The sequence below is a fragment of the Apis cerana genome, linkage group LG2 (genome assembly GCF_029169275.1).
Source record: "Apis cerana isolate GH-2021 linkage group LG2, AcerK_1.0, whole genome shotgun sequence".
Taxonomy (NCBI): Eukaryota; Metazoa; Arthropoda; class Insecta; order Hymenoptera; family Apidae; genus Apis; species Apis cerana.
The window spans coordinates 8,559,982-8,574,236 of NC_083853.1; the positions used below are offsets into that span (position 1 = coordinate 8,559,982).

Here is a 14,255-nt window from a genome sequence, read left to right on the forward strand (position 1 = left end):
CCTACCTTTTGCACGTCTGCTACGCTCCGCGTGCAAATTGATAATTTTATCAACGATCGTGTTTATAATTCGATTCGCCTTTCTATTCGGGTAATTAACAGAAATTGAAGGTAACTCGCCCGTGTTAATGAGTGGCGCATCGATGGGAACGATACATCATAGAGATTACGGTTGTGTGTATTGATTCAGGAAATAATGAAAATTAATTAAATGTTGGTGGAAACGTAGAATATCGTGATTGAAAATAAACGCCTTCGATATATATAAACGTTGTATAAATATCTGGATATCAGGGGGGAAAGTTTATTGGTTTAGAGAAAACGATGCCACAACCTGGCATATATCGATTCTCTCTCTCTCTCTCTGTCTGTTTCTCTTTTTCGCCATTTCTCCGTGCACCGTGGCACCGAATAAACTCCAATAAAACGATCGGACGTGCGTCCGCACTTCTCCAAGGTATCGCAGTCCATGAAACGCGCACCTGCTCCGCGCGATGCATCTAAAGTGGATAAACCGCAGCGTTCTCCATGCGACGCGGTAACAAATGCAACAGAAATTGCACCGCCAGGGGAACCAGCCGCGCTTCGACACCTTCGTACGGGAAAAACATGGACGTGTTCACCGTGTTCACAATCGACAAAGGAACTTTAGAAAGTGCTATCGCTATCGTCCCTCGATACGTACTCAACAACCGCCATTTCCCAGACAACACGAACACAGGGATGCAACGTGTACATTCGGCTCCGATTCGAGTCACATTGTAAGAGCAAACTACCAGACGCTAAGTTCACGAGCGCAACCGATCGAAGCGACGAATAATTGTCCCGACACCGGTCGTAATAATATGGGAACGGAGGATCACGACCGGTCGATTTCGCCTCGGGTATTCGTGGAATATTTCTATCTCCCGTGAAATTACCGGCGAAACGGCGTTTTCCATAACGAGAGACGGAGTAATGACTGAGATTACGCGATCGATCGTTGAGCGATGCAGGACGCCAGACTTTCTTAACTCGCTTCTGCCCTCTAGCGTCACCACGGCGAACGATCGGCAAGAGTTTCGTAGCTGGAACGGATGGAACGCGACCGCAGGACCAGAAAACAAGCTGAGTCGAGCACGGCCAGGTTTCGATAAGGTCCCCGACTGACGGTCGATGGGCTATCTTAACGGTTTCAAGTATATGTATATATATATATATATATATGTATATAGCTACGCGGTTCGTCCATTTCGAAGCGTAGAAACTGATATTCCAACTGACTTTTCGCAGCGAAGCCAACGGGGCCTTTCTATAAATTGGCCCCGTTTCACGATCGATCGATATTGAATAATAATAACGGAGGAATTATTATCATTACGGCCACTTTGCGCGGCTGATGAGGACAGCTTTACGAGTGTCATTAATTTGCGACTACGTACTAACGTGATACATAGTAGCCTTCACGGTATGGTAGCGGGGTCCTAAATCGAAGCATCATGTACCGGCACCGATTAATTAATAGCGTCACTCAGGATCGCATTCAGTATTCTACCTAATTCAATAGGGATTGAACGTGAGGTTCGAAGTACGCTTCGCGAGATACTAAATGAAGTTTCGCTAGTTTGTTATGCGTATGCCATAATCTATTTCGAAGAGTAATTAATTCTAAATCTCTCCGGACGCGAGAGATCTCTTCGGATATCGATTCGTTAATAAAAAAAAAAAGAAATAATAAGATTACAAGAATTATCGAGAAAATATAACTATCTCTCCATTATCTCAAGGATTTATCAGAAGAAAAGAATTAAAAAAACATTCACAACAATCCCAAAGTTCAGAAAAATCCTCGATCCTCGAATCGCTAACTGAAAAAATCCATACCCAAGTGGACAAACCTCGCGATCAGCGGCGATAAATTCCACGATCCTCGGTGCCTAATTGAAACAACGATCCCCCCGTCGTGGCGATAATTCTGCACCGCCAACCTCGGGGATACCTTATTCGCAAGTTCCGCGCAATTAACTCGTGCTTTCCACCGAACACGTTACCGAGACTTGCCGCTCGAATCCTCGCGTACCTATGGAAACAAACGGCCGCATACGCGTCGGAGAGGCCGTTTTGTAGATGAACATCTCCTTCGACACCGTGAAGGGAAAGTTGGAGAGGGGACACCCCTGCCGTGTACGGTCCCCGTATCTCGATAGTATGCAGATGCGAGGTGCGAGCAGTTAGTTTTCGCCGGTTGACAACCGCCCGATTTAATAGCGGCCGATCCTCTCCTCCTCGCGTCGATCGCCGCCACGTCCGACTCGCACACGCGGCGCGTCGAATAGATCCGCTATCTGGGAGGCGATGCGTGGGGAGGGAAACGAATCGACCGAATCGATGCATCATTTGCCGCGGCGAGCGCTAAACTTGCGGCTCAATTATCGGTTGCACGCGTGTGCGTGCCCGTGTACGGTCGCGTGTGACCACCGCGAGTAAACGATCGACCATTCCGCTTACGGAAACGGCACGCTCGTTCCGATCTCCTCGAGCCCTTCCCATAACTAATACCGTGCGAAACGATGGCGAACGCTCGCTTTGCTTCTGATGATCGAAGATACTTTTGGATACCGGTTACCAGATAAACGTCGCGCTTTAACCGGATTAAGATTATCGAATTCGTGCACGGAACAACGAATTAATTCCAGATGATGAGAATGCAGAAGAATAAAAAAAATATAATAAATTTACAAAGTTTTGGGGAAAAATCGGGTATAAGAAAGAATAAAAAAAACGCGTAGATCATTTTCACGATTCGTATTCGTAAAAAATGTTGGATAATCGTCGGAAATTTCGAACGAATGTGTGTTATTTTAAACGATCGGCCGGATGATGAATGTTATCGCGAGAACGCGTAATGACGGGCATTTCGAGTCATCGTAACGCGGCTACTCACTCGTTAGCCGTTACTCACGGCTGTTTAAACAGGGAATTCACGCTCGGGCACATTTATCGCAGAACTATCACGGCAAAGTGAAATCCACGTTTCACTGAAATGGCTACCATTATCCGGTCGCGGAAAAATGACGTGGATCGTAATAATCTCTTTGCTAATGCATAATACATTACTCGCGGTAACCCCAGTTTCAGGCGAGAGTACAAGGAGGATGGGGAGGGAAAGTTACACCCCCGACGACGAATCGGGGTAGGGAAGTTTGATCGTCAAGATGGCGAAGAGAAAAGAAAGGAGAGGAAAAAAATGAAGATACGAGAGGACAGGATAGGACGGAATGTCCGACTAACTAACTCGTTCGCGCGTTGTCACATTAGGTGCTAAATCCGCGGCTCAATTATCAAACGGCCGGCGTGTGCACGCGTGCGTTATTCCATTTGCATACGGTATTTGCATACTGTCCGCTGCCGCCTGATCGCCACCAGCGACCGAGGAAAATCTCTTAACGAGATGACAAATTACGCGTTCGCTGTTGCTGCACCAAGCCGATGCGTGTTTGGTTAACGCTCCTCGGAGAAGAAAACGTCCGCCGTATGCCACGTTTTAATATTTACATGGCGCCGGTTAATTGTGGATCTTCTGGTTAATTGCGAGCTGCCTTTTAAAACGAGGCTTGCAACGCAAAGTAGGTTTAATGGTGTTTCTTTCTTTCTTTTTTTTTTTTGTGTGTGAATCATCTCTTGCGCTGCTTGCATAAATTATTAAACATTAAGGTCAGTTTCCACGAGAAGAAAATAAACTCGTTTCGCGAGATTCGCTTCACTTTTTCCCCTAATGTCTCGATACGACCATCATCCATACCACGACTCGTGGTAAGCTCGTAGTAAATTGACATATCGATCGACCGGTTGTAATCGGCAACGATTTCTCTCGATCGGCTCGACGACCATGCGTCATCGTAACACCCGTAACTCTAATCGTAATTATCGTGTTTATCGAGCGAAACGAAGATAACAATCTGATCCGCGAGTCATTAATAAACTCGAGGGAACGTCCTTCGTTCCCTCCCGAGTGGATGGGGTGGTGGCGGCGAAGAACGGAGCGGAAAGCACTTGCTTTGACACGTGTTCGGTGAAAATGCACTCGACCGACACACCATTTATCGCGTCCGACTCGCGACTCGCGATTATTAACGGCTGGACGTACGCAAGTGCACGACGCATAATGGCGTTGTGTGTCAGAACGCGAAGAATACGATGTCGCGTCGGTGCGAAAGTTTGCAAGAGCCGAGTGAGAAATGATTTCCACTTGCGTTCGCGTTCAATTTTATACTTGGTACTCGCGCTTCATCGGCGTCACAAAGTTTCAATTTACGTTACAATCCGCGATATTTATCGTGGATTCACTTCGGTAATTTTAAAGATGAATCGGACATTTGGAAACAATGAAAAATTTCGTTACGAGAGCAAGCATAAATTTCTCGTTCCATTGAATGAAAAACGAAAATATCCGCGACAGTTTTATTCGTTTTCCAATAGTTACGTTGGATCAATCGCGTCAAATGCTTATTTGTCATAGTAATTTGTCGTCATCCCGAAATTTACGCGGCCGTGGTAACTTTTATGAAGGGATCGAGTTACCCGTTCTAACCCGTGTCACGCTGGAAACAAATCACCCCGTCTATATACATCATTCGTCGTCGTTGTCGTCGTCGTCGTCGTCGTCATCGTGGGCCATCGTGAAACTCGTGACTCAATTATACTCGCTCGCGTTTACGTTCTCACCTTTCGCGCGTGGGCAAAAGGAAAGTTCGACGAGAAGACCGAGAAATTATGAATTCGCGCACGGTACGTGTCGTTCCGCGAAAATTGTACAAATTTACGCCCAGTTAGTTTGTAGTCGCGATGGCGGATATTAAAATACACGTTACGCCACGTTTGAAATTTTAAACAGTGTGACGGGCCGGCTTATTGCTTATCGCTTCTCGCGTTCACCGTTGTTACGATATTCCATGCATCCTGGCTTTGACGGAATATTTAAGTGAATTCTGCACGCGCAAACACCGGGGAAACCTCGAAATTTTGTATGGATAATGAGAAACGGCACGCTGTTACCAATTTTCATACGTATATAATTTCCATGGTGCGAGCGGGGTCCGCCCATATTTCACTCTGCATAAAATTACACTTTTAAATATAATTCATACCCAACAAGTAAATATTTAATTTTTCTGGATTGGACAACAAAAAATGGACACGACGATTACAACGAAAGTACGATTTATCACGTTTACACTCGAAAATACTTTACTCATCCAATTTCACAAACGCACGAGGCACTCGTCCACTCTTCTCACATAGCCACGACGACAAACTTACTTACCCACTCACTTTCTCTACAAACTCACACTCGCATTTATCGTGCAAAACGCACGAGGCGTAACGAATTTTCGCCGGTATCTCGGATCGGGATCGGGATCGAGCAGTTTCACGGCTCGTGGCCGGATATCGAATAGCCCTTCACCGCGAGTGATTTAAAGCGCGCCTTCTTCTGAAATTCAGCCGCTCGAAAATATATGTGCGCGCGTGTGCGAGGCGCGCCGATATCCGGTGGAAACGAATCGGCCGGGCCGATGCATCATTTGTCGTGTCGTGGGCCGGTAAACGCGCGACTCAATTATCGGGCGTTAAGTGTGCGCGGGGAGGGCGAAGGTGGCGGTAAAAGGGTGTGTAAGAGGCGCCTTTCAGGCCGCTAACCAGAGTCGGTTAGTTAACGCGTTGGATTCGGCGCCGACGATATTCTCGTGGTGGCGCCCCGCCGCGCCCCAACGATTATGGCACCTCGGCCGAGCAACACACGTAATTACCCTTAACTTCGCTCGTGTTAATCGTGCTTTTCGGCCCCGATCGAATCGCGCGCGCCTTTCATAACCCCGTGCCGCATTCTTCTTTCGCACGAGCCTTCTCTCGCTGAATCTTCGAGGGTCCTCTCCCCTCTTCTGGATGAATTAGGATCCCGCAGGCTGGTTCTTCGGATCGATTAGGGGGTGACTTATAGCCGTTTTCGATATATACCGCTTCCTCGAGTGTACAGTTCGGGAATCGGGTTTTAAATCTTGGATGAAAGGAAGTTGTAACGTTGTTCCTCGAAATGCGAATGAGACGATTTGTCGGGAGAGGTCGGGTCGGTTTGAAAAATTCTCGAGGGAGTTAGAAAGTTGTAGGTGCGATTACGTATGAAGCTGAATCGCTAGGCGAAGTGGTTATCGAACAAGGTTCTCAATAATCATGGACCGCTGTCCGGGAAATCCTTTGACCTGGCAGCAGATATAACCGTAGTGGCAGCCGGAGAATATATTATTATCCGTCGTTGAGCGAAATTATTTTAATAAAACTTGCGATTCATCTCTGATATTATAACCCTCATCGGCGAAAGGAGTCCTGTTAATAACCGTCGGGGAACGACGCTTTTTTCCAAATTAAAATAGCCTCCGCTCCGGGACGCATTCCGCCTCATCATTTCTCTGTGTCTCTCCCGGCAAAAAACATTGTTCAGTCCCCTCTGACGAATAATTTGTAAAGCGAAATTAATTTCACCGTAAAACTACTTAATTCCAGAAAAACTTTCGCTTCTCTGCGAGCGAGGGGGAAAAGAAGAGGAGAGAGGAAGCGAGAGGAAGAAAGAAAGAAGGAGAGAGAGAGAGAGACAAAAAGAGAAAAAAAGACTCGGGTAGATTCATTATCCCCGCTGGAGGACGCGAAAGAGATAGGTGTATAATACTTCACGCGTTACTCCTTTCGAAAAAAAAAAAAAAACAACGAAGGCTATAGTTGAACGTTCCAAAGAACATCGTAGATCGTTTCCACGACGTTGTCCCATCCGTCACGCGTCCTCGATCCCTTCGTAACGGATATGCGAATCGGCGCCGAATTTTTCGAAACGGCGTCGATTTGTCAAAAGTGGGAACGAGCCACCTAATTTAAGAATAAGTGTTGGCCCGTCATCGAGACACGTGTAATCGTGTCCCTGGCCATTTCACGCGATTCCGCGCCGCGTTCCTCGACGGACGAGTATATACGGCACACGTACGTGAAAAGTTTCGCCCACGGTTTCCTATGAGAGCAAGGCCGCTCGTTTGCATTCGCACGACCGGCCACGATACACGTCGCCCGCTATTTACATACATATGGATACGTCGAAATCGCGTTAAGAGCCGGCACGGACGCGTGTAAATGTTAATGACGACGGTAACCTTGGACGATCTTCCACATTCCCCGATCCTGTACCGTTTTGCCGTATCCACCGGTTAACAGGCAGGTAAGAAAACAAGGTGGGATCGGCGCGGTAATGGAAAGGAGAGGAGCCCACTTATCGCCGTGGTTCTCGGCGTGGAACGGAACGAGACGGGGAAGAGAAATAGTAGGGGGTAAGGAGAGCGAGAGCAGAAGAGCTGCGAGAGGAACGGAGGCTACTTTTTCTCGACTTAGCACATTTTTCAATGTCCGTTGACAGCTATTCGACCTTCTTTTCCGTCGTCTCGCGTTTCTACTTCTTCTTCTTCTTCGTGGTTACCTCCTCCGACTACTGTCGATTCGCCACCTTTTCGCCACTGTCCACGTATGGATACGTGATCAAAAGATGAAGGCTGTTTTGGAAGAATATCGCGAGATCATATCGATAGGTAGATGCGTTGAATTGAAAAATATATTATCATTATCGATCCACCTTTGATCTCTTAGAGGGATAGTGTTTGTCCGTCGAAAAAATAAATATCACATCTTCGAACCCGATGGAAATAGACGAAGGCTCGTAAAGGAGATTTTTATCCGGTAAAGAAGAAGTTGTATAGAAGCGACAAAAGACACTCTTTTAACGCGAATAGCCATTCGCAAGAAGTGTTCGCCGTATATCTGTCTCCAGGGATTGGACACCGATAGAAATACACAATGCAACGTCATTCGAACCTGAATTCGAGTGTTTTTCCTTCACGAGACGTATAACGAAGAGACGAGGGAGACGAGGGCCTCGAGAAGGCAGCACGTAAAACGCATATCGATACGGTTTCTCGCGCGAGGGGAACGTTTCGATGGAACAGTCCCCCGTGGAGACGAAGCCGAAGAAATCCGCGCGGAGGAAAGCTCGCGGGGCGAAGAAAAACGGCGGTGAAGAGAGGACGGAGGCGCGAAGAACAAGGACACGAAGATCATAGCTCTAAGGCACTCTAAGGAGGCGAGGCGAGGAAGAGGACCGGATTTCCTTCGGTATTCGCTCGAATATGCAGCTTCATGCTAAGCGTTGAGGGGCAACGAGAACTGGTGGAAGAAAGAAAGGTGGCCAGAGGGTGGCTAGTGCAGTGTAGTGTGGTGCTAATGAAAATGTATCGAGGCAGGAAGTCTCGGGCACGTGAATGACCCCTAAAGGTTCACGTGGCATCAGTTGTTCGAGTCCACGGTCCTCCTCGAGGATCCATCCTTTCCCCCTTTCGACTTGTACTCTATCGTTCACGGCCGTTTTTTCTTCTCCTGCGTCGCTTCCCCACCTCGCCTTAGCTTTTGCCGTCCCTGGTATTACGGGAGGCGCATCCGAGAGCTCAGATATATCCCGAAGGTGGTTACTCGCTCGGTGTTCTCAGCGAGAGTTGCGCCGAGGCAAAGCAGAGCCACCACGCTATCTACCATCTGGCATAAATCAACTCGATGCTCGACTCTTGGAGAGATTCGCCCTCCCTTAAGTCCATATTGCCTGCCTTCTTCTCCCTTTTTCCCCTTTCGACGCGTTCCAGGTGGGGAGGGGAGGGAATAGGGCCGCTATCCGGCCCGATCTGCCGATTATTAATTCAACTCGCCTTTCCACCCTTCGCCAGTGCACCCTGCGTGCGCACAGTGAGTTGCTCCTCACTTCCACGTCTCCCCTACCTATCTTCCTTCGTCTCCTTCGTTTCCTACGTTCCTTCTTCTTCTTTTCTCGTGTCTTTTTTTTGCCGTTTCGAACCATCGTGCGCGGTTTCCTGCGCAACTACCACCGTTCACGGAACTCGACTATCCGCGGAATCGGTCCGATCGTCGATGAAATTCTCTAGCTAGCAATCCTCGCTGGTACCCCGACGAGAGGAGAGATCTCTCTGGTAACAGCGTATCCAAGTTCGAAACGGAGCGGTCAAGGGAGGGAAGGCCGAGTCGAAGGTGTAAAATTGCTCGCCGAAGAGAAGAGAGAGAGAAACGTCGATAAAAGAAAGGAGAGAATCGCTCTGTGTTTGCTCGCTCGCGGGTTCGTCCGCTGTATACTTTGTGCTCTTGGAGATAGCTTCGATAGGAGGTGCACCGCGTCGGTGTACACCTCCTCCTTCTCTCCTTCCTCTTCTACTCGCTACCCGGTTGCGAGAAGATCCTACGAAGGAGATCGGGACACAACGGGCGTAACAAAGGGTTCGAGCGTGGTACACGTACACACACACATTGGGCACTGGGTGGCAGAAGGAAGAGAGGAACGGGCACGGTGGTAAATACCGGCGTGTAGAGCGTGTACCGTGCCGACCGAGGTCGAGTATCGCCTTATCGCTTCGCGCGAGGGAAAACTAGATCCCTGGCGAGGCCGAAAGGTGATAAATCTAACGAGCTACGAGGCGAGACTCATGCCTCTAACACGTATGATTCACGATCACGCGTGCACGCGCGTGTGTACGAACCCCGTGGAAACCCATCCCGATCCATCCTTGCGGATTCTTCCTTTTCAAGAGAGGGATGATAGCTTACACGCGAGGCTAAGCCCTCGAAAGGATGACGAATACCGAGATTCCTATGAAATTGTTCCAACAACCCACTCACCTACTCCAGATGGTATCGTGTACATATATATCCGTATTTCAAAAGATCTGCGTGTAACGAAAGAAGAAGCGCGATGCGGGGACTCGCAACAAGGTATCGGGAAACGCTCGTCGTTCGGGCAACAAGAACAGCAACAAGAATGTTTTCGAAACACGATACACAGTCGGATGATATAAAATCGGTCGAAAGTCGAATTCCACGAGGTACGAGGGGCGGCATTCGTCGTTCGACCGTCGGTTTCGCCTCTCCGATGTTTTCTGCATCCTTCGAACTCGGCTCGGCCGCCTCGTCGAAGATGGCACCGGTCCTCATACCGCGAAACCTCGGACCACGATGGCATCGAGAGCGAGGTAAAAATCACGCACGAGTAAATCAGTCGCCTGTCGTTTGCATCCTTCGATCCTGCGGAAAGGGACGAGACAACGTGGTTGTGGACCGTGCTCTGTTCCTCGCAAAGAAAAAGAGAGAGAGAGAGAGAGAGATGAAGGAAAGCGGACGAGCCAGTGGCAGCAGAATTTAAGCAAGTTTTTGCCTGCGAACGAGGCCCTGTCAATGCGGATGATTAGTGCGCGCGAAAATGGAACAAGACACCATGAGACAAGGGGCCTCTCCCTCCCCTCCCTCTCTCCACACCTTAGCCACCATTTGTTATACGAGACCCGTACGAAACACGACGACGGCAATGATGCATGGCGGAGATATTGGCTTCGACCAAAACATCCTTCGTACCTGAACAGGTCGACGTGTAACGCCCGTTGCGGCCGCTGTAACGGCAGCCGCGCTCGAGATTGTCCGACCATGCCCATATCGCGAAGGACACGGATATCCAAAGCGAGGGAACAGCTTTTAGGGAAAGCCATTTGACTACCTGCGTTCGCTTCACGCCTCGATGAGAATCGTCCAAATAAATGGCGTGCAACAAACGACAGTATTCGGGACGCGGCACGTCGATCGAACGGATTTGCCGATGACGATTTGTCGATACAATAACAAATATTTGGAAGGGAAGAAAAATCGCTCGCGCGTTAAGGAGACTTTATCATCGACGTATATGTTTCGTAATAATTATTAATTCTAATGGATTAATTTTCTGTTCGCAGGAAAATGATATGCCGTCGTCGAATGATGGAAAGTAGGGTCAACAGAGTTGGCGTTGCGAAACAACGATCACGGTGACATCGAACGTGATATCGGTCACGCCAGGAATTCCTTCGATTTATTCATAAATATGGCCGGTTACGAAATGATATTTAATTAAAGCTGTTTAATCCACAGCCGATCGGTTTTACGCGTCGCACTACAGATTGGTTCAAATTGGATAAATTCGTTCACGAATCAAGTGACGTGGAAACAAAGGACGAGAGGACGTACGAGGAAGGCTTTTGTTATGGACGTTCCACGGACGGACGTATAGGACGAAGGGGATTGTAATTTTCTCCGAGGTATGGGAGGAGTTGCAAAATGAATTCTAATTACGCGTGACGCCTTCGGGCGATTAGCGCTGTTGTAATTACGTAGGCACGCTGTGTCGCTGGGTTTAACCTAATAAGACAGTGGAACGAGTTACCGACCGGTAGAAGCGTGAACGTAAATGGTGAGTTCAATTATATCATTACAATCTTAATTACAAACGTCATCCACGGCGAATATCACGAATTATTATATCTACCGTAAATTCAATATCCTTATACCTTGAATAATTTCTTCTTGATTATATTGAATCGGAGGCGGTATCTTCCTCATTTTTAATTGCGTTGGATAATTCCCGTTGAATAATTTACAGGCGAAAGTTACATCCCAAGGATAAGAAAGGCGGATTGCTGTGCACAATGCTCAGAAACAGAAGCCTTCTCCACCATTATCCTAGCCGCGGCAGTTCCGGAAACGGCGACCAAGGAGCGCCAGAGAAACGGTTTAGCCGTACATCCTCGGGTTGGTTCAGGTACGATCGGTATATTTGACTTTGTCATGGCGTGTTACACGGAACGCTGCTTTCGAAACGTCCTCCTCGTTCGCGTGTACCCTGGCGAGGTGCCAGCGTCGAAAAGAATCCTCAGCTTCTATTAAAAACCTGGGAACGTTCTTTTACGTCCTCCTTAGACGCGTCCTTCCTTTTCTTCTCGGACACGCGTGTCAAGAAAATAAAGTCGACGAGACAGTAGGTGTACAATAACACCGGCTGTATTAGAATTTGCGCACGTATTCTTATTTGTCTGCCGTGTTGTTTGCGCTGTGATTTAAGTATCGATCCTTTTTCGCTGTTATTCCTCGTGTACAGATGCGTAAATATGTTATGCAAGATGAGAATAATTTCAGATTTCACCAACATTTGTTCTCGCCTATTTTTGAGATATACGTTCTTCATTTTACAACGATTACAAGAAAATGAAGTAGTTCTAATCTTTCACTTTAATGTTTAATGTAATATTACACAGCCAAGCCCGTTACCGTTTCAAGAGAACAATAAGAAACGATACATTTGCTATCGTGTTTCTTTCTTCCAACTTTGTACTTGCTGCTTGTCACGTATTCGTAAAAGAAAAGAAGGGACAGAATGGAAGAATCTCCTCTTCCAATTCTCTCTTTTCGCATTCGAAAAAGAAAATGGCGCTGCACGAAATTGCCATTTAACCGACGTGTTTCTTATATGATTCCAAAGATGGCGGCGATCCAAGCTCATTAATCGAGATGAACCCGGCACCGAGACAGACGTAACTCCGCCGAAATTCTCCTCCAGTAATAACTGTCGGGACGTTTTTCAAATCCGCCGAGTTCCAGCGAATTCGCCTCGTTCCATTTCGCGGCTGCCACTCTTTGAACGGCTCGTGAATATTACGGGGGAGAGGGGATCGAGGTAATAATATTACCGTCGAGAAAGAGACCTCTTATAACCCCCCATTCCCACTCGATAGGACATCTTTACGAGCCGAACGATCTCCGGAGGAAGGAAGTCGGTTGAATCTCTTATCAACATCTGCACCTCCTTGGAAAAACCAGGTTCTGTCGCGAATTTTCGCGTGAGATTTCGCTATAAACCCCCTCCTCGTTCGCGAACACCGCTTAAAAGCAGAGTTTATTCCTCCACTGTACACTCTTGTTTCGCGTGGTCTTCTTTTTTTTTTTATTCTCTTACGTTTGCACCGCCGCGTTTTATCAGAAAATACGATCTCGAGCCGCTTTCCTCGCCGGGCCAAAGGTCTTGCGTGTAACAAGATTTTCCATATCTGGGTAATCGGTGTTATTTTCAAGCTTCTGTACTGGGTAACACAGAGAGAAAGATAGAGAGGGAGAAAGAGAGAGAGAGAGGAGGAGGAGGAGGATGATCGAAGTAACTTGTGAAGTGTCCTTAGTGATCTAGTTTAATTAAGCGACACAGAAGGGTATCGATCATGGATGCATCCTTTGATTTCGCTGGAATAAAGGATCGGCTGGGCAGGTAAAAGAGCGGCGGCTGCAATTTCCGTAAGCGGACAAAGAGGAAGGTTCGAAAGTGGCTCTCGTTATAATATACGACTCTTCAATTTCGCTTGATCTCGCGCCGCTACGTTGGATCAGAGTAAAATATGCAAGCAGCCCGGGCCGTAAAGCTTCGGCCTTAAAGTGACAGTCATAAAAGTCGCTGCTTTATGCACAAGTCGAGATAAAAGATTTCATCTCTTCCCATTTCAACCCGGTAGGACATCAGCCGTCCCTTGAGTATTAAAATCGGGAAACACACACACACACACTTTTCCCCTCTTCCTCCCCGCATTCGAGATATTTCGCGTGAAAAATTCGTACGGGAGAAGCGATTGGAGGGGGCCAATCGAATCGATAAGGGATTCGCGGTATCGTGTTACGATAATTAAATTTCGATGAGATACAGATTTCGTTGCGCATAGATGATAATTATAATCAAACGAAATTTCAAAATATTACAATGCGGAAATCAGAATCGCTAATTAACAACACGCCGCATTCCCATTAATTAATCCTGTTATCATCGATCCAACAATAACCGCCATTTTCCCGCGTGCAGGAAGAACCCCAGAAGAGATTCGTATCATTTATTAAAAAAAGAAAGAAAAGAAAATACGTTCTTTCGCGTTTATCGTTTTCTTTTTTCGAGATTATTATATTTAACTCCAAAAAATATATATATATATGGAAAAAAAAAGAAAAAAGAAGAAACGACCCAGCCAAGATGGCTTAAATCTTAATCGAAGTGAGATTTTCTCCAAGCACGATTCCATCGGTAAATAAATAAAGATTGCTCATTGTTAACACGTCTCCCATCGACGAGGATGAAAATCCATTCGTTCCGTGTCGAGTGGCGACACGATCGCTCGCCGTCTCGCGCGTGTAAACAAACTCCGGAACGTGCGACGACGGCACGCCGTGCCGCGTAAAATCGGCGTGCGAATGGAGGAGAGGGCGTTTCGCAAGCGGAATATACTACGGTGCTTATGCTGAGGGACTGGTCCATGCCTCTCCATCCCTTCCTCCCTCTCTCCTCCTCTCCCTCCCCTCGCG

General features: G+C 47.4%; 1 protein-coding gene and 1 long non-coding RNA gene across 2 annotated transcripts in view; one reads left to right on the forward strand and one right to left on the reverse strand.

Annotated features, from left to right (window-relative positions):
* LOC107996741 (SAGA-associated factor 29-like) overlaps positions 1–14,255 on the forward strand; it is a 228,286-nt gene that overhangs the window by 180,136 nt on the left and 33,895 nt on the right. The window contains exons 3-4 of the mRNA XM_062070986.1: positions 10,844–11,337; positions 11,527–11,685. The gene's annotated coding sequence lies outside the window, so the exon portion shown is untranslated. The remainder of the gene's footprint in view (positions 1–10,843; positions 11,338–11,526; positions 11,686–14,255) is intronic.
* Positions 1–14,255, reverse strand: part of LOC133665663 (uncharacterized) — a 423,051-nt gene that overhangs the window by 18,244 nt on the left and 390,552 nt on the right. The gene's annotated exons all lie outside the window — the stretch shown is intronic.